Source organism: Atractosteus spatula, chromosome 9 (genome assembly GCF_055471065.1).
Source record: "Atractosteus spatula isolate fAtrSpa1 chromosome 9, fAtrSpa1.hap1, whole genome shotgun sequence".
Lineage (NCBI taxonomy): Eukaryota > Metazoa > Chordata > Actinopteri > Semionotiformes > Lepisosteidae > Atractosteus > Atractosteus spatula.
Genome location: NC_142714.1, coordinates 35246369 through 35267374, shown reverse-complemented (window position 1 = coordinate 35267374; position 21006 = coordinate 35246369).

Sequence of the window (21006 nt, the reverse complement as noted above, 5' to 3'; positions counted from 1 at the left end):
CGTCGCGGCGACGTATATATACGTATAGACGTATTTTCGCCGTGAATATACGTATATTTGACGAATCACTGCCCACTGGGATTATATATAATACCATACAACAGTGACCGATCCTTACTAACTGCATGCGTTAAAATTGCACATCAGCACATAGCAGGGGGCACATAGCCGCGATGTATTATCAATCTTAAATTTCAACCATAATATCGATAACATTAATAAACGCATACGTTGAGAAAATACCAAACCCAGCACATTTTCCGGTTATATACCACAATGCATTGCTAGTATTCGTTGGTCACCATTTTGGACAAGTTTTTCAAACGTAGAAGATTGAAGTATTTATCCGTAAATATCTCAGCAATCCTCTTTTGACGAGTAAGTATAAATAATAATAATACTATCTGAATACATACAGATCTTTTTTTAATATTATTTTGATTAAAATAGTACGTGAATAAGCAAAAAATGGCACATAAAAATAGTGTGAATGGGGAAGATGACACAAAATCGTTTTGCCGTTTCTCTAATTATTCTTATTCTATGTTGTACTTTCAAACTTTGGGTACTCTTTAATTAGGACAGACTTTATTGCTCAACTGCTATGATGCAAGCCAAATTTTATACGTTTATTTCAGCTTTGAGCTTAGTAAACAGTTCATTTTTGAGATTATACTAAAGAAGATATTAATCATCATTTATTTGGGTAGTTATATTATATAATTTTCTCCTGGCTGCGGTGCTGAAGTCCCACCCTACATCGACAGAAAAAGAAATAAAGGAGCACGCAATGCGTTACTTGAAGAATGCATATGCAAGGCAGGGGGCCAGGAGATCTTGACACTGAAAATAATAGGTTTCTGTTTCTAACTGTTAGGACAATTAGACAGGGTTTGCAAATGGTGGACAAAAATCGTCTTAACTTCCATTGTAATATTTTTTTTTCTTGGAAATATAGAAGTTGTACATTTTAAAATTTATATTTGAATCAAAATGTGGTTTTGAGTTAGTGTGTTAATGTAATTAGTTTGTGTTTGTCATTACTATACTGTATATTGCCATGTTACCAGAATTTGTAGCTAGTTGTGTTTTTTATGATTATTGCCCATATGTTGATTGTTGATTGATTGTATACAATGTATAATTTGAAATACATATTTTTCAGGTGTGAATGTGTATTTTCAGAATAAATTTCTGAAACCAAATCATTGGCTTGATTTACTAGTTTCTACACCTGTAAAACCTATCTTTGATGTATAATAGAGCTCTACCTATATACGTATAATAGTCCTCTAAAGTTATCCGTATAATAGACCTCTAACCATATACGTATAATAGACCTCTAAAGTTATCCGTATAATAGACCTCTAACCATATACGTATAATAGACCTCTAAAGTTATCCGTATAATAGACCTCTAACCATATACGTATAATAGTCCTCTAAATTTATCCGTATAATAGAACTCCAACCATTTATGTATAATGAACATCTAATCATAGACGTATAATTGACGTATAACAATAGACATATATTAGAATTTCATTCTAGACGAATTGCGGACCACATTTAGACGTCTAAGGTATGCGTTTAATAGACGTATATTATATGTCTTTTGCCCACTGGGACTGGCCTTTACGTGGTTGTCCGAGCTGAGTTTTGAGAATGTTCAGGAGGAGCTGAGTCTGAGAAATGTCCAGGAGGCGCCCTGAGGGGCTCTGTGCTGCCTGTTTTACCTGGAGGAACTACGGTTGTTAATTAGTTGAAAGTTTCATGGGCATCCGAGACCCACGTGGGGTTAACCTGCCCTACCAGTTCCTGATTGGCTGATGATGAGTAACAATGCACTCTGACCTTAGAGTTAAACAACTTGTAAACAACTTGGGATAAGACTCCCTTGGAATTACCCAGGCGCCAGGGATGACCATTTATTAGGATTGCTGGAGAATCTCAGCATTGGGAGTTGTTCCTTATCAGGACACTCTATCAGCTAGAAAAACACCTTAATTGTGAACCAAATGGAATGGCCTCTCTGTATCAAACACCACTGAGATGAAGGAGATAGGGACTGGCAAGGGAGCAGAAAACGTAATTCCTATACTTTAATAAGCCTTAAAGCCAAGCAAGATCAAGGGTTTCATTCTGGATTACCATATCAATTTCTGTATAAGGTCACCACTAGTGGAATAACATTGGAGTGGCAAAGGCTGTAGATGGAGTTAATCACTGGTTGGACCATCTCAGTGACCCTGTTTTGCTCTAACCATGAAAATGCTCATAAAATCAGAATGCAGAGGACCACTCACTAAGTCTCACAACCACCCAACAAAGTCTTCATGGATGACCTGACAGTGTTAATGACCTGATAGTGTTAATGTCCCGGGATGTGGATGGATTCTGCAGGGGCTGGAAAGACTCATTACATTGGCTAGGATCAGCTTCAAACCAACAAAACAGATCTCTGACATTAAGGCAGGGAAAGCCCACTGACAAGTTCCACTTCACTGTTGAATATACCAACGTGGCGTCCTGCTACAGATCCTCTGGCCCCTTCTGGTCTACAAAGTCCTGATCTTGGCAGTCAAGGGGTTTTAACACAACAGCTTGCTGGTGGGCACAGTTACATTTAAAAGAGCTGGACTGGGCAGTTTTCCATCTCTGCACTACAAGAAGATCCAGAGGAAGGAAAGAAGTAGGAAGTGCATGGTGCAGTTAAAGAGCAAGCCAGAAGGGGGTGGGGACATGGTGGCAGGGATTCTGGAATAGGTGGGAGCACATGATAGACAGCAAAGTGTTGTAGGCCTCACCTCTTCATCATCCAGGGAATTACTACATGCTGTCAAACACATCCCACTTGTTCTTCTGGATTGAGCTGACTCTCCATTTTGCGCATTGTGACCTAAAAAAGGAACATTGGTGCACACCCTCAACTACTGTAAAAGGGCCACTATAGATGGTCCTATGATCAGATGCTCAAGCCTATGACAAATGCCATCTGAATTGGCATAGCCCACAGCAAGCACCTTCGTCCAGCAAAGCAGGCTATATCTTTAGTCTAGCCCAGGGAGAGTGCAGAATCAGCATCCAGAGCCAGTACAGGACTCTTGTGTACACTGGGAGATAGACAGCTGATGGTTGATAAGGAAGCCAGCTCACATTTGCAGTCACCATGATAGAGACATCCCTATGATCTACCCTGGTTGGGTGAGGATGGCTGATATGGAAAGAAATGAAACACCCAATGACCACAGCATATATCCCTGTTGCATCTAAGGCATTATAAGATATATGTATAAAAAAACTGTATAATACCATTAAACCCACCATAAAACACTTTATTATAGGCTGAGGTAGGTGACAATGGAGGTGTCTAAGACTATAGATAAAGTGTAAACATTATCTATTTCAAAGCAAAGGAGTAGAGGAGATGTTTACAGAGATGTAGGAAGTACAGAGTAATCTTAAAGTTTATTTTGGGTTACTTTGGGTTAATGTTGGTTAAATGATCAATCAACAGTCCAGAAAAAACACCATATAACCATATAAGATTTGATCAAGAGAAGGAAAGAGAGAAAAGGGGAAAAGAAAGTCAGACACACAATAGAGACGGAGACAGAAACAGAAAGAGCTTGAAGCTAAGTATTTAAATCTTGCTAAGAGAGCTTGCTGTTCTATAGCTTTTAGGGAACTTGGTGCTCCTGAGTAAAGAATCCCTCAGTTTCATTCTGCCTCTCCTGCTAGTACAGATGCAACCATTCAAAACGAGCGGTGTATACTGCAGTATAACACAGTGGGTATGTCACAGTGAAATACATTATTTCGTGTCATACCGCGCTGTACCATATGTAAATTATGTTACTATGTTAATAGTATCTGGAATCACCTTGTAAAACCACCAGGTGGAGCTAATAAAGTTTAACCTCTCATGTACAGCATTTGAGCTGTCACCAGAAAACACTCGGTTTTGAATCCCGATCACTGCTAAGGGACAATCTTTAATCAATTAAGAATTTAAGTTGTATACTCTTTAGACTTTTACATTTAAAGTGTGTATTGCAGCATTTTAATCATTATACATTAAAAAGTTGGTATATTTTATGAAAGCAAGATTGCTCAGTTGGACAAAAGTACACAATCTACCACCTTTATCATAAATATTTTAATTATGCAGAAATATTTTGTGCATCAAAGTCTTTACCGAAGATATTACTAATAGTATTAATAATGAATTACCTTGGACAAGCTGTAAACTCAAAGTATTATCCTGTCCACATTCTTTGTAACCGTCTTTGTAAATGAAAATACTTTATTTTTTCATTAACAAAAAGTAACACCACAGCATTTTGTTGATCCAATCACGCATTTGTTTCCAATCATGCAAAGTAATTCTTCAGAATCTCTGATTCACCATGCCTTTCACATGCTCATAAAAGATATTAATTTAGGAACATAAACATATTACTGTATGTAAACTGTACTGTATATGGCTGGTCTTGATATTTTAAAGAAAAAATACACACCAGTATTTCATTTCTCCCTAAACATTTTAAGCATCAAAGTCTTACATGGGGTTATTTTGGAAACGTTTTTCCGTGCTCCTTGCTCCCTCTGACCATGTTACTGGAGGTTTATACAGCATACAGTACTCTGTGAGAAAGTGATAGTTTTAAGCTTTTCTGAGAATACGCTCGATACCAGAGTAAACAAGCATACTTTTAGAAATTGATTAATAGGGAATAAAATATGGAATCATGTATCTAAAAAAATTAATAACGATATAAATATATTCATGCACTGTAACACAAACAGTAGTATATACTGTACACATGCAGTATCTATTGATATGTGTATGGCTGTTTCACCACTTGTCATGTGACCGTGCTAGTGGCGTGATGGTTTAAGTGCCTGACTTATAAACAAGAGGTTGGCTGTTCAAATCCAGATAGCGCCATAAATTTTCTTATAATAAACATTTCTTTGAAAAACTTAAATAGCAATATTATGAACACTCTATTGGCTTTTTTATATTTCTAAATATCACAAAATGTTTGAATCTAAGTCATTTTTTAATAACAACGAATAGTCACCGTCTTTCCCTCTGAATCGCTCCAGTAGCAGGAACCTGTATCGTGTGGATCCCTTTAGATCTCCCTTCAGATTTAAAAGGTTATTAATAATATCTTCAGTGTCGCATCTTCCCAGTTTAGCTGATCTTTTGCTGCCTATGCATGCTTACACAGCTCCCTAGGTAAATTATCATACTTGACTGAGAAAGCTTTGTAACAACAAATCAACAAATTGTAAATATGACGTTTACATTGGTGTTATTATTTTTTCACTTGAGTGTATGGAGGAGTGTCAGCTGTCAATGAGAGCAGACCCCCCCTCTTAGGCTGGGCAAATGATTTTTTTAATTTTTAAAAAGAAATAAAAAGTTAGATATAATGATATTGTAACACTACAGGGTTCACATAGGCACCCTCGCCACTGCCACATCAGGTCAGCCCCCCACCAGTAGGTAGTAAAACCTAGGCCTCCGGCATCACTCAACAGGGACCAAGCCTCTTGAGCCAAAGGGGAATCTCCTGTCAGTCCAGCAGCTGTGGTCCCTGCTATACACAGGGAAGGGGGGTGATGTCACCGCGCTGGTAAGCCGGCTCTCACAAGCAATGGAGGCTGTATGCGTTACAATATAAACATTTACTGCAATACAATACTGCAGCGTTTCAGCTGTGAATCCTTCTTCAGGTGTGAGGGCAAGTAAGCCCAAATCATAGTTGAACCCATTCAGAGCCTACATTACATTTTAGTGTTTCATTTTGAGCTGACCCTCACACCTGAAGAAGACTTCACAGCCGAAACGTTTCATTTTCTCTCTTCTCTTTTAAGCATGTGTACGATGCTGTAATACAGTTTAAAATAATAAAAAGTCTAAACAGTGTCAACTTGAATTCTTATCTCTATTAATGTAACTATCAAGTGGTATTAAATAAATACAGCTTTTAAGTATAGATTACACTTTTCTAAAATGTATATTAAAAAAACAATCAAATATTTCCACGTTTGATCCCAAGAGGAAGTACAGTACAATATGCCCCTGCTTTGTTTCACGGTGGTATGAAAAATAAATCTAGATGGTGAGAAAGCTATGCTGAAAGTTAATAGCTTAACATTGGAATGTTCTTCGAAGTGTAAAAAGAGGCAATACGCAATGTGTCTCCTTCATACATTTTCAGTTTACAGACCATACAAGATCATTTTTTATGAATGATGTCTTCTGTATAACATTAAAATTGGAACGCCTTTCACAGGTGTAAATCCACCTATCTTCTAACCGGTTCATCCAGTTAAAGCAATTCCATTGAGAAGCTGGCCGCGATAATTGTTTTCTTCCTTGATTTTCTGATCTGCAAGGCCATTTGGCTGCAGTGAATGTGAATTCTGTCTGTCATTGCCAGATTGTGAAAAAATAAAAGTATTTTATGAAACACAGGTTTGCGATTTTAATCAAGATGGGGGTAAGAGAGTCTTCTCTATGACACTCTTCCTTATAAAATTAACGTGAAACAAAACAAAAACTAAAAATAAGATACAATCTACAGACATGTCATAAAACATTTACATATATTGTTAAATTATTACTTTAAATATATACTTTTAGTTACTGAAACAGCCTGTTAATAAAATTGTTGCAATTTTGTTCTTATTTGGAGGGGGGGATATTCTGACAACAATTGATTATAAGACGATCTGTCAAGTGCTTTGAGAAGCCACCTTTAAAGGCGCTATATAAAATAAAGTTTATTATTATTACTATTATTAATTTGCTGAACAGAGAGGTGAACATTATTATACAGAAGACAAAGATAATGATTTACGTTGCATTGTCAGATTGTGAATCTATAAAGACATTTAATTAAACACTCGTTTGCGATTTAAATGGAAATGGGGTGATGGGAACTCTTAATCTCTTATTATCGACACTCGTTCAATTGTGGTTCTTTTGGTTTCACGGAGGGCTTCTCAGATACTGTAGTTGGGCATTCAGGTCGATTCAGGTCGATTGCCAGGCGAAAGGATTATAAATATAAATATATTTTGTTAAAGCAAGTCAGTTTTTTGCAACACATTAAATACATATTGTGGCATTACCACAATATATAGGGAGGACACAGCGACTCAGACACCCGTTGAATGGAAAAGGGCACTTTAATTTTCTGTACAGCCGGTACAGCACCCAGACAAACGCAAATGCGTTTTTAATAAAATACCTTTATTCATTCATAATCTGACTCACATAACTCACATAACCCGAATGCCCCCCACCCCGCTCAACAATCCTAGGAAGAACACGAAACAGCCTGTTAATAAAATTGTTGCAATTTTGTTCTGTCAGTTCTTCCTCCCAGAACTTGTAATTCGCATTGATCAGTTCTTCCTTTGTGCTGGGTTTAGCAGTTTTCCGAATATAGTCTTTCAGGGAATGCCATACCATCTCTATTGGATTTAAATCTGGGGATTCAGCTGGAGTTTTCACCCAGTTCACTCCATCTGCTATAAGCCTCGCCCTTGCTGCTTTGTGTTTTGGATCGTTGTCTTGAAAGAAACGGTGCCTTGGTCCAAAGTGCTCCCTGATATAAACCAGAGGAAAAGAGCGCCTCCTTCTTCTAAGCATTTCGTTGATCCGATCACTTATTATTTGCTAATCGTACAAAGTAAGTTTTGAGAATCTACGATTCACCATGCTACTAATGGTTTCCCGGAGATTGCAAGGCAAGGCCCTTTTGCCTCTGGACCTAATGAAATTTACTGATGTGGTCCACCCCCAGTAAATTTCAAAAGTCACAAGATTTTGAAACACAAGAGCAGCGTAGCGGTCGGCTCTGGCATTCCAATCTATGCTGATGTGCTTTGTGTGTATTCTAATCGCAGTGGGGGCAGGGTGTGTGGGATAGGTTTAGACTGAAATTTAATTGGAGATTTGTATTCTTCACACCTGAAACACCTGAAACACTGTTTTCTCTGAAAGCTGATCTTTAGCTGATCTTTTGCTGGCTACGCATGCTTACACAGCTCCCTGGGTGAATTATCATACTTGACTGAGAAAGCTTTAGAGAACCTAACATTTTTATTATCAACAAATTGTAAATATGACGTTTACATTGGTGTTATTAATTTTTCACTTGAGTGTATGGAGGAGTGTCAGCTGTCAATGAGAGCAAACCCTCATTGGTTGGGCAAATGATTCTTTTAATTTTTAAAAAAGAATATAAAATGAGATATAATGATGTGTTTCTGCTTAACTTAGACATTGCATGACTTTAAAAGCTATAAAAACAGGTTTCAATAGTTAATAACCACTTTTTATGCATGAAAAACTGATGATTTTTCTTCCTCGTCATCAGATCTTTCTTGGAAAAATGTCTTTTATGTGTTGCAAAAAAGTGACTTGCTCTAACAAAATATTTACAAATATTTACATTTTTTCAAAATGTTTACAAAACCTTTCACTTGGCAATCTACCTGAATGCCCAACTATCTGAGAAGCCCTCCGTGAAACCATGTTTGCTGATAGAATTGTTGTTTTTTATGCGTGCTAATTTTCTGATTCCTCACTCTCTGTTAGCCAAATCTATTTCATGTTTGCATGTTCTTTTGTAACACACACCTTTCTTTGATTTCTTGTATATCTAAACAAGTGTTCCTGCATCCCTCTTCTGCACTATGTCTAGTCATGACTTTTTTCTGTTTGCTTATTTTCTGTTTGCTTTTTTCTGTTTGCTTATTTCAAAGTAACACCTGCTCCATTTCTAAAACTTTCATACATCTCATTTTTTTAAATTAAAAAATTTGATTGTCCAGCCTAAGGGGCATTTATAATATTGTGGCATTATTATATAGGGCGGACACAGTGACTCAGGCACTCATTGAATGAAAAACGGTGCTTTATTTTTTAGTACAGCTGAGTACAGAGAGACACACACACACTTTTTCATTGACAAAAAGTAACGCCACACTGTCTTGTTTAACACACACAGGCAGCTGAAGCACCACGTCTCTTCCCATAAAAAGTCTTTGTCTCCATACCATATACTCGCAGATTTTTTTGTAATGCGAACTCAGCCCAATCCCTTGGTGTATTTATATTATATTCTCATGTACAAGTAGAATACGTTCATTGTCTTCCCAATGAAAGACAGGTTCCTTTCGCCCAAGACAGTCAGGGGACAGTAGAAACTCGCCACACCAGGACTGTTACAGTAACTGAATCAACCTTAATAGGCCGGCAAATGAGCTCACACTGTTGGATATATACTCGACGCTCCAGAGATGTCACATTTTACTGTACATGTCAAACCGGTTGATTTCTATTGCAGATGTTGATGTTGAGACTTTTTTTCCTCATAGCACTTTACACTTAGTTCAAACTACTGAGTGAAATAGGTTTAATACAGGTGGGTAGCCGTGTACAGCATGCATAGGGTGCAAAGGAACAAGTAATAGGTTTATTCCATGCTGAAAAGAGAAGAAAGACAACACAACGTTTCGGCCGTTTCAGGCTGCGCTATTCTGCTTCCTGTGGTGATATACGGGTTTTTCGCATGAAGCCGTATTGAGTAGCATTTCACACGTTGTGAGCATGTGTACACAGCAGTCCCCCCGGGTTCCAGTTAGTGCGTAATTAAGCATCAATGAAAAACCGGAGGTGATAGTTTTATGTGGAGGCTGTGAAAATTTTCACAAGTCATGGTCTTTAAAATGCATTTGGTTTGAAGGCTTTCTGTGTTTCCCTTGCGAAGATATGAACAAAAGAATATTCGAGCATGGTCAAAAAATGGCTTAAAAACTACATAGTGAAGGCTGTGAAAACAGTCACAGTGTACTTTGTACACACAGCAAGTGTTTTCGTAACTCTAGGAGGTTTCGTGAAAAAACTACAGGAGTGCCAATTGTAATCGTTTTTATTTTTAAATACATTTTAGAAAAGTGTCATCTATACAAAAAAGTTGCATTTAATACCACTCGATATTAATATATTAATAGAGATAAGATCTCTATTAAAGCTCAGATCAAAGCTCAAGCACAGATCAAACAATGAGATCTCACAAACTGGGACTTATCTGTGATCTGTAATGTGGTTGAGTGTGAATTTTGGTGCTCTAGCAGGGCTGGCTATGCTGAAAAAAAAAACGGTTTAACAACTCTTAAGCATACTGTAGTTTTTGTTAACACAAGTTTATCAGTGAAAAGACCACGGGCATTTTTCCTCCCCCCTACATTCTCAGAGTAGAATAGAATGTATTATTAGCACAATTTATTACAGTGTTAAATGTAATATTATTGATTACTAATAGTTTATGCTAACACCTAACTTTCTTAATTAGATGTATTTAAAACAATGAACTAAGTGTAACATAGCATTCAGAAATACTATACTAGAGAATAGTTTTGTGTTGTATGTATAGATGAAACTTTTCTAAAATGTATAACAAAATTAAAGACGACAAAAATCTATCTTTCCACCTGTAAGTACAATAAGTTCCTTCTCTGTCTAACAATGGTATCAAAAAGTAGTGCTGAGAAACCTGTGCTTAATGATAATCAAGGGACTTAGGAGTCAAAGAAAATGATTTACGTTGTTAAATTTTAAACACTAAGTTATGAATGCAGACGCAATTGTTTTTTTTACGGCCATTGTGCAATACTGAGCTCAGCGCTTCCTCCCTCTCTTGGTGCCGCCTCCTTGACGCAGTGCAGTGGGCGGCATACTGTTTTCAGAGCCTGTTCTACATACCTGGAAGAAAACAGAATATATTTTTTTTCTATTCTAAATGTGTATTATAAATGTTTAATTAAGAAGTAAAAGCCTTACAGCATACACAGAGATTCTAAGCTGATCAGGAGGAAGAAAAATCACCCGTTTTTCGCCCATAAAAAGTGGTTATTACTATCGAAACCTGTTTTTATAGTTTTTAAAGTTGTGCAATGTCTAAGCAGGAACACATGTTTCTGCTTTATTTTTTAAGAATTAAAATAAAAACTAATTTTAAAGACCTCTACTTGTGAAAGTCTTTGCAGCCTGTACATAAAACTATATACACAATACTGCTGACAGCAGGAACATTCCTATTCTTTACTCAGCAGCTTATTAAAAACAGCAGCCATGGTGTTCAAACCATTTTTTTTTTACACAGAAGAGTGACAGAGCTTCACGTTATGAATCTGTTTTTCCGTGTTTACAAAGAAAGTGGAATACAGTAATACTACCTGCTATATAGATACATATATTTAAATATTTAGATCCTTAAATTAATATCATTATTAATTTCTTTAGATACATGATTCCATGCTATATTCCCTATTATAAAACGGATAATTCCGGTCCTGAAATCTGATTCTCTGATATACTCACACCCCGGAAATTAGACTTTTTACTGTGTGATAAAGAAATTTTAAAGACTACTTCTTAGCATAAATAAAAAAGCTTGGATTCTCATATATCTGATACACATATCTTTTTCTGCTGTCTTGGTTGTGCTCTTGAGGATCCTTGTGATATTTTGAGCTCTCATTGAATGATAAGTGTCGCATAGTTTAAATCATTTTCATTCTTAGAAATTATTAAATGATCCCGCAGCGAAAAAGAAATTGCCTGACGAACTAGGGATTGGCAGTTTTTCAGTGCTTGTACGATCGATAGAAATATAGCAATGAGGAACTATATTCACAGGCAGAGGACTGTAAACAGCTTAATTTTCGTGATAAATACGTTTTTTAAATTAAAATTCATTCTGTATAGTAATCGTATATTTGGGGACCGTTTTATAAAAGCAATAAGGCACTTATGCTATATCGTGGATATAGTCACAGTTAAAAGGGTTGCCGGCCCTCTGCATCGTGTCGGGCCTAACAACACTTTTTAACTGTGACTATATCCACTATATACAGTAGCACGGCCACTCGTGCCTTATTGCTTAAATAATTAGATTCTGAAAAATATGAGTTTCTTTTACTGCTATAACGAGTGCAAGTATTCATGGAAAATGGTAATCACTTAACTCACTTTGAACGTTTTGTGATATTTCAATATAGTGTCGATAATATTTGGTCAGTAATAATATCAGTAGCAGTTTGAAATTATTCGTTGTTATTAAAAAATGACTTAGCTTCAAACTTGTTGTGATATTTAGAAATATAAAAAGTGTCAATATGCAGTAGTGTCCATAATATTTACTATTTTAGTTTTTCAAAGAAATAATAAAATATTTCTGCATAATTAAAATATTTATGATAAAGGTGATAGGTTGTGTACTTTTGTCCAACTGAGCAATCTTGCTTTCATAAAATATACCAACTTTTTAATGTATAATGATAAACATGCTGCAATACACAGTTTAAATGTAAAAGTCTAAAGAGTATACAATTTAAATTCTTAATTGAATAAAGATGGTCCCACAGCAGTGATCGGGATTCGAAACCAGATGTTTTCTGGTGACAGCTCAAATACTGTACAGGAGAGGTTAAGCTTTATTAGCACCACCTGCAGGTTTTACAAGGTGATTCTGGTTACAATTAACATAATCTAATTTGCATATGGTAATCGCACTATACTGCGACACGCCCACCATGTTGTACCACAGCATACCCTGCTTGTTTTGAATGGCTGCATCTGTAAATCCAGCCTTAATGGCCACTTGCCAAACACAGTGATTGATAAAGGACAATCATCTTTTTAGGATGCTTTAAATTTTGTTGGTATTTAATGGTAGAATTCTTTGTAAGAATTGTATACATCATTGTAATAAAGTCAATTTTCTTAAAAAATGTTTCAAAATTCATTAGTGCTCCATTTGTGCTGGTTTGTGCAGTTTCCGTTTCCAAGAAATACAATGGAGTAGGATAACCAAACATGTTTCATTCTTTAGTGCTCTATTTGTGTCAGTTTGTACCATTGAAAGTAATTCAGTTGAAAGGGTTCAACCCCTGGGATTTTGTATGTTCGCCCCATGTTTATATGGGTTTCCTCTGGGTGCCTGGTTCCCTCCCAGTTCAAAGACATACTGTAAGGTTAATTGTTTCTGCGAAAATTGTCCTCACTGTGAGTGTGTGTGTGTGTCTTGATAAATTATTATAATTGATGGTTTCCCAATTAAATAACTAGAAAAAAGCCACATTTTTAACATTTTATTCTTTTCCTGATTTTGTGTAAAATATTTCCTTTAGGTCCGTGGTCACTGTGCATGATGTTGGACTTTCTTGGGCCTCCCTCTTCACTTTGTTCTGTTACTTCCTTCTTTGTTTTTTCAGTAATCATTGCAACTACTAACAGAAACAAAACATTTTATTTAATATTTCCAACTGTAACAAATCATTTCAAATTTCACTCACATGTGTAACAGTCATGACATTTCAGGAAAAAGAAGCTTATTAAATTTTGAAGTATTCAATGCAACATTAAAATATTTTTCTCAAATTAATTCAGATCTAAAATAAAATCAAGGGGCCATTAATTTATTGAATTTAAAGATCAAAGAGTGGCATCAAAGTTATAGTATTTATAATATAGTAATATAGCAACATCACAGAGTGCTGTCATACTCTGAAAAAGAAGACTCTACAGTATCTCTGGAATGAAATGGGGTGGTTTTCATTGTTTGTCTACAAATAACCCTCTCCATGCAAGTCAATAGGATGGTGAGTGCCACCAGTCTAAATTCACTTAACTTTTTAGGTATGGTATAATAGTTAAAACTATTGGTACAAAACAAAAATCAAGTAGTGCCTGAAATAACAATTAGAACTCTCCTAAATTGATTAACACAGTGGTTCTCAAACTTTTTGGACCAAGAACTACCCCTAATCAAACCAAAGCATCCAAGTACCACCTACAAGTCATCTTCTCATAAGAACCACAGAAAATCTCAATGACCAACATGAGCGCAAGCACACACTCACACACACACATATAATAAAAATAGCACTAAGCACTTACCATTTTAGTGAGAGGGGTGAGCCTGTTAAGTTGAACAAAGCCTTGCAATGTCAGGGATGAGGGTAATGAGCTTCAACGCAGATCTGACTCAGCATCCATTTTGTTGCAGTACTTTTTTCTTGATTGCAGTGAGAGCAGAGAAGCCTTTCTCACAAAGGTAGGTAAAAGCAAAAGGCATCACAAACTGCACGGCCTTGGGTATTCCTATGACATCAACAGTAAAGGGGTTCCTGATCCATTCTGGTGTGGCCTCAACTGGAAAATACTCTGAGAACTGTTCTTCCAATGACAAGAGGTGCACTGCAATCACATCATGAATAGCAGCATCAGGTGCCACGCCATATGTGTGCAGATGGTTCTCCAAAGTTGGGAAAGCAGAGACATCACTTGCGTTTATTTTATTAACAAAAACCTGCAGATTTTTCTTCATAGCAGTGATCTTGTCAGACATGTTAAAAATTGTTCAAAAGAGCCCCTGTAGTTCTTGTTGGTAGTGGCTTACAGAACAGAAAGTCCTCATGGGACATGCCCTCAAACTCATATCTAACGCAAAGGATCAAATTGGCCAAAATGATGACATCTACAGACTCATCTAATCACAGTGAAAAGCATCTGCTCATCTTAACACGCTCTATCAGTGTACTTATGATATCATCTGCCAGATCAATAATTCTATGAGTGACTGTGTCATTCCAAAGGGGCACCAGGTCGAGCTGTTTTGCCAATGGTAAACAAAGTTCTTCACCGATAGTGTGTGGCTTACCCGCTTTAGCAATCCACAAGCTTGCATTTTCGATCAATTGTTCTGTTGGCGAATGTGACGCTGTTGGAGACATTTTTCCCGTTTCCCCTTAAAAGTCAGGAGTCTGTCTCAGAAGTTAAAAAGTTTTCTTTCATGCGCATGGGAACAAAACACACAGAGATGCATTTTCTCAAAGTAATTAACCTAGAACAATCTTTAAATATTTTTCTGTTATCTATCACAGTTTCCTGTGCTTGCAAGATTGGCAGTGTTCCAAAATCACGCACACTCTCCAATCTCCCTATTTGCTAAAGATAACTTCTTTTAATACAATTGGTCACTTTCCTGGTCCAACCACTTTACAATTGGTTTGTAGCACATATTCCTATACAATGGTATAGAATTACATAGTAGCCCTCGTGTCCACTCAAGTATTGACATAGCTAAGTACATAGGCTGCGTATTTAACACATAAACTAATTTTATTAAAATAGAAAAGAGGAAAACATGTCTCAAGTTTTCTGAAACCAATTAAGTAAATCACAGATGAAAAATGTACATCATTTTTAATTATTCAATTTTTAATTCCCACTTTTTCAGTGCACGCAACAAATTTCCAGGGTCATCTGGCATACCACCTATGGGCGCACTGCATACCACGAGTTGTATGTGTACCACAGTTTGAGAACCACAGGATTAGCACACTCCTTCAACACCTTTCCCTGCAAACCGTCTAGGCCAGGTGCCTTGTGTGGTATAATCTGGGAGAGACACTTAACCTCTGTGTCAGTCAGCTGTACAGATGAATTTATGAGAATCCCCTCAATTATCTCATTACATTTATCTCTAAAATGCACAGTGCCAAACTTTCCTAAAAAATAATTAAGATCATTCACAAAGGATGAGCAAACAGCACCATTTCCTTTCAGTGTTTTTCTTTTTGGTGTTCTGCACACTACCTTCTTTGTGTCTTGAATATTTCTTTGGGCATTTTACGGTGGTATGGGAAAGTTATTTTGACGCTGTAATTAGTTTTAACTTGCAATCTGAGAGGCTGCATCTGTTTCCCTTATTGTTTCTCTCGTTTGCCTCAATGACTATAGAGCAGTAGTCTTGACTTCTGCTATTACAAAAGTTTTAAGAGTGACTCATAGCCAATTTTCTCTAACATTTATTTGAACCCATGCGACCTATGCTGCTTGGACCTATTGCCACAGAGCAAACAGATCAGTCAGTGGATAATGCAGTCTCCAAATAGATGATGCTCGATGATATTTATGCTGGATCCTCTTTATTGCTTTTAACACAATCATCCCTCTCAAGCTTTTTTATAAATTAGAAGAGATGGATATTAATCAAAATTTGTGTTATGAGCTATTAGATCTTCTTTCTGATAGGAAACAGTTGGTGAAGCTGCAGGATAACATCTCTAAACCCCTCACCCTGAGCACAGGAGCTCATATTACCTCTCCTTTACTCTCTGTCCACAAATGTATTTCACAGTCAGATTCAGTCATACTTTTCATGTTTGCTGATGATACTACTCTAATAGGGCTCAGCAAACAATGTTGAGTTGGTATACAGGAATGACATAGCTGAATTAGATCATAGCTGATCGACTCTAGGGAAAGCAAGAAAGCACACTCACCACCACACATCAAAGGTCAGGCTGTAGAGATGGTTGAGAATTTTCAGCTCCTGGCTACCAGAATCTCCAACACTAAAATGGGAGGTTAACACATCCATTATGGTCAGGAAAGCTCTCCAGAAGCTGTAATTTCTTAGTTGGTTAAAGAAGTTTGGAGTGTCATAGGAAGCAATGACCCTCTCTACTATTCTGTCATTGAGAGTGTTTGAAGTTCTCCATCACTGTGTGTTATGGCAACACTTCTGCCAAGGACAAGAAGGAGCTAGAAATAGTAGTGTATGTCACCTCCAAAACTGGAGGATCCATATTCCCCTGTGGCCTCACTTTACGTCTCTAGACTGAACCACAACCCTTCCCACCCTACCCAACCTCTTTTTAGTTTTCTCCCCTCTGGTAAGCAGTTTAGGTCTAGGACAAGGACTGCCAGGTTTCATACCAGCACCAACCTTTAATTCTGACTTTCTTGCACGGCTCATTGATATTCTATCATGCTCCACTATTATGTATCTTATTGTAATTTATTTTATTACTGGTATGTGTTTAGGATGGTTTGTGAATGTGTTGGGAGGATGCTGTCTATCATCGGCTTTATGTAGTATATTTGTATGTCTTTAAATGTATGAGTTCACCAAACCAAATTCCATGCGACTGGGTGTTATGGCAATAACATGCTGTAACATAATAAAGTTAATGAATTTTAACTGGAACTAAAGACTTGATAATAATACTTATGGTAGATGCAGGAAGAAAGTGCACTTTAAATGGAACAAAAGTACAGACTTTTCCCTTCACAACAGTTACTGGGATATGTTATTGAAGTTAATTCAAATGTAAATGTAATTATACAGTATCTTTGTGGCGATCTGTCTGCTTATCATGTAAGTGCCTATGGAGTGTTTTTCACACAAATATGCAACAGTTGAAAGGGGAAAAATGACTGGAATTTTCATTGTAGTGGGGAAGATAACTCTCAGGACGCAAGAATAAGGACAATCTTCAAATGTATTCACTGTAGCTATTGTAGAAGGAACTTAACTGGCTTTCACCCAAATATCTTAGGTGGAATGATTAGTATCCAGCAAACTACTTCCAAATCTGAGAGCTTTAAAACATGTTGGAGCTACAATATGGTATACAATAGCTACATATTGTAGAACAAGTTTCAATTTCTTAAGCTGGGAAAGGGAATAAGGCCTATATTTGATCATTTTCCAGCTTTTCTGATTTAGCCTCCAACCTTCTTTGGCTATTGTGTTTCCATGTTGGAATGCTTGCATCTGCTATCTATCTGAGTCTCACAATACCCCTTTATTTGTTCAATGGTATGTCATGTGTTTTACCACATCTACCACACATCAATTTAGCTTTCTACCTCCTGCACCACCCTATACTTGTTCTGCTTGGTTGGAGTTTTTGAATAAAATCTAATTAATCAGTCTTAGTGTTTAAGGTAGTCCATTGCAACGCTCTCCCTGACTGCTATTAACTAGAGCCAAAGTAATTATTCTTAGATACAAATTCACTGTGAGTTGCAGGAATAGTAGCAAAGGAAAAAAATCCTGAATTTAAAGATTGTAAAGATATGTATTGTTTCTAACTCATACTAATAATATGTCTACAGGGGTGTATGTCTGAAACTGCAAACAGAAATCAAGTAATGATCTGTGCCATCACAGCACCTCTTCAAGTTAGGAAAAGTGAGCTAATCAGCTAACTGCAGGATGCGTGTCAGGAGGGTTAATTTATCCTGCTATAAATATTTGTACGGGGAATTTTCTGCTTGGGCTCACAGCACTGTTACCTGTACATAGAGAGTTATAAGAGTTATGAAGACGTCTGTGTTGTTTGTTTTCGTCTCTTGCAGGCCAGAGAGAAACTGAGATAGGGGAGGCCCATTAGTAAGTACACAACACTTGATGCTTTAGAGCCCCTGCTGTTGGAGGAAGGACACAACAGGAAAAACAAAAAGTGTAAATATTTTAGGTTCTGTATTGTTTAATCTCTTATTCATTAGGGAATCTTGTTTATTTACTTTTAGACTGATATGCTCTGCAAAGTTTGATAGGAGTCAACAATAGCTTCAATGGAGCAAGGACTTCTTCAGCTTGATAAATTCAAGCTTACTGTACATTGTACCTTTTAACACAGAGAAATTATACTAGCAAATGTCAGAACAAAACAATGTTTCTCAGCTTTTAGCTATCATGTTTCTCAGATACTAAAATATACAATACGCAATTAGAACAGCTTATTCATTTTAATATATACATCATGTCAACGTATGTTTATATATATAGGTCTAAGTTTATAATTCATTTTTATTTCTAGATTGTTGTGTATTATACTGTACAGATGCAGCCATTCAAAACAAGCGGGCGATACCGCATTATTTTGCGGTGCGCTTGACGCAGCCTACCGCGAGTTACCGTAAATTCTCGTATAGTACCTCATAATACCACGTGGTACCGCAAATAAAATAATAGTATCCAGAATTTCCGCAAGGTGGAGCTAATAAAGCTCAACCTCTCATGTTTGAGCTGTCGCCTTTAAAGTCTTTAACGAAGATATTACTAATAGTATAAATAATGAATGACCTTGGACAAGCTGTAAACTCAAAGTATTGCCCTGGTCCACATTCTTTTTTTCATTGACCGTCTTTGTAAAAGTAACACCACAGCATTTCGCAATCACGCATTTGTTTCCAATCATGCAAAGTACAGTAATTTCTGAGAATCTCTGATTCACCTTGCCTTTCACACGCTCATAAAAGAGATTGATTTAGGAGCATAAACATAGTACTGTATGCAAACTGTACTGTATACAGTATGTATATGTATATTTTATGTCTTTACTGTGCCTGTTTTAGAATTGAATATTTATATGGAATTTTACCACTGAAGGGAAATCTTAGTAGCTCAGCATAAAAAGAATAGGAGAATACTGTAACGCGTGTGAAGGCCATAAACGATATTAATTTTGGAACATAAACATACAGTATATGGCTGGTCTCGGTACTTTAAAGAAAACATACACACCAGTATTCCATTTCTCCCTAAACATTTTAAGCATCGAAGTCTTTAACTAACGTGATACCGGAGTCAACAAGCATACTTTTAGAATTTGATTAAAAGGGAATATAATATGGAATCGCGTATCTAAAGAAATTAATAACAATATAATTATATTCATGTACCGCAACACAAGAATTGTACATGCTCTACGATGTCTGTTGATAATGTTTTGTAGGGCTTTTTCAACACACCTCATGTGACCTTGCCGGTGGTGCTGTGGGTTAGGTTCCCAACTACCATCTCACACGCTGGGTGTTTGAATCCAGCTGGAGCCATGACTTTTTTTTTTAACAAACATTTCTTTGAAAAACTAAAACGTTTCCTGGCTCAGAGATTAAATAAAACTTCACTCGCACAAAACAAATTTATATTTCTAAATATCACAACATGATCGAATTTATGTCATTTTAATAACAATGAATAGTCACCTATGCATTACAATATCAACATTTATATTGATTTAAATCGCGTTTAAATCGCCTTTATTTAAAACCCATAAATAAAGCTGATACAGTTTAGACTTTTAATTATTTAAAACTGTATTACAGCAGCACAATGCACAATGCAACGTAAATCGCTATCTTTGTCTTCTGTGTAATAATGTTCACCTCTCTGTCCAGCAAATTAACAATAGTAATAATAATGAACTTTATTGTATATGGCGCCTTTAAAGGTGGCTCCTCAAAGCGCTTTACAGGATAAAAACAATAACAACAATATTGTTAGGCTGGGCAAACGATTTTGTTTTTTTAAAGAAATACAAAATGAGATATAATGATGTGTTCTGGCTTAGACATTAACGAAGAGCATAACACGTGGGCGGCGTAGCGGTCGGCTCTGGCTTTCCCATCTACTGTATACCGATACACTGCAAGTACAACCCCCCTCTCTGCGGGAGTGCTGGCTGTGACGAATTAAACCGGTTTCACAGGTATTTTCAAAGTAGAAGGGGGCGAGATTTCCAGCGAAAGACACCTCCCCCCCTCCAAAACCAAGTAAGTACAGTACTTACTAGTTAAGAAAGCTAGCCTCCTCAATGAAATCACTATAACATGCAAATGCGTTGGTGTAACTGTCCGGGCGTGGCAAGCTTCTAATGTCAACCTGACTACGGCGAAAGGAACCCTTCTTTCATTGGAAGACAATGAACATATTCTAGCCCTAAATGAATTAATAGCAAACATGGTTTACATAAAAGACATTTTTCCAAGAAAGTTTAGCCTTTGTCACTAATGAAACCACTAAATAAAGACATAAATATAGAAATCTTAAGATTTTTAAAATACATGACATTGCTTAAATTTATTTAAAAATAAAAACGATTACAAACGCCAGCGGTAAGAGAGAACAGGGGAGGGGTGTTGGTTTTGCATAAGGGGCGGGGCTATGGAAATTAGGTCTATTTGGGAATGTGGAGTTACATGTTCTGGCTGTTTGTGAATTATCGTTGTTGAGTATGGAGTGTTGAGGTATTGATTTTGTGTAATGCTTTATGTTGAAAATTGAGGTGGATTTTGTTTATGATAAAGAGGATAAACTGGGATGGGAGGAG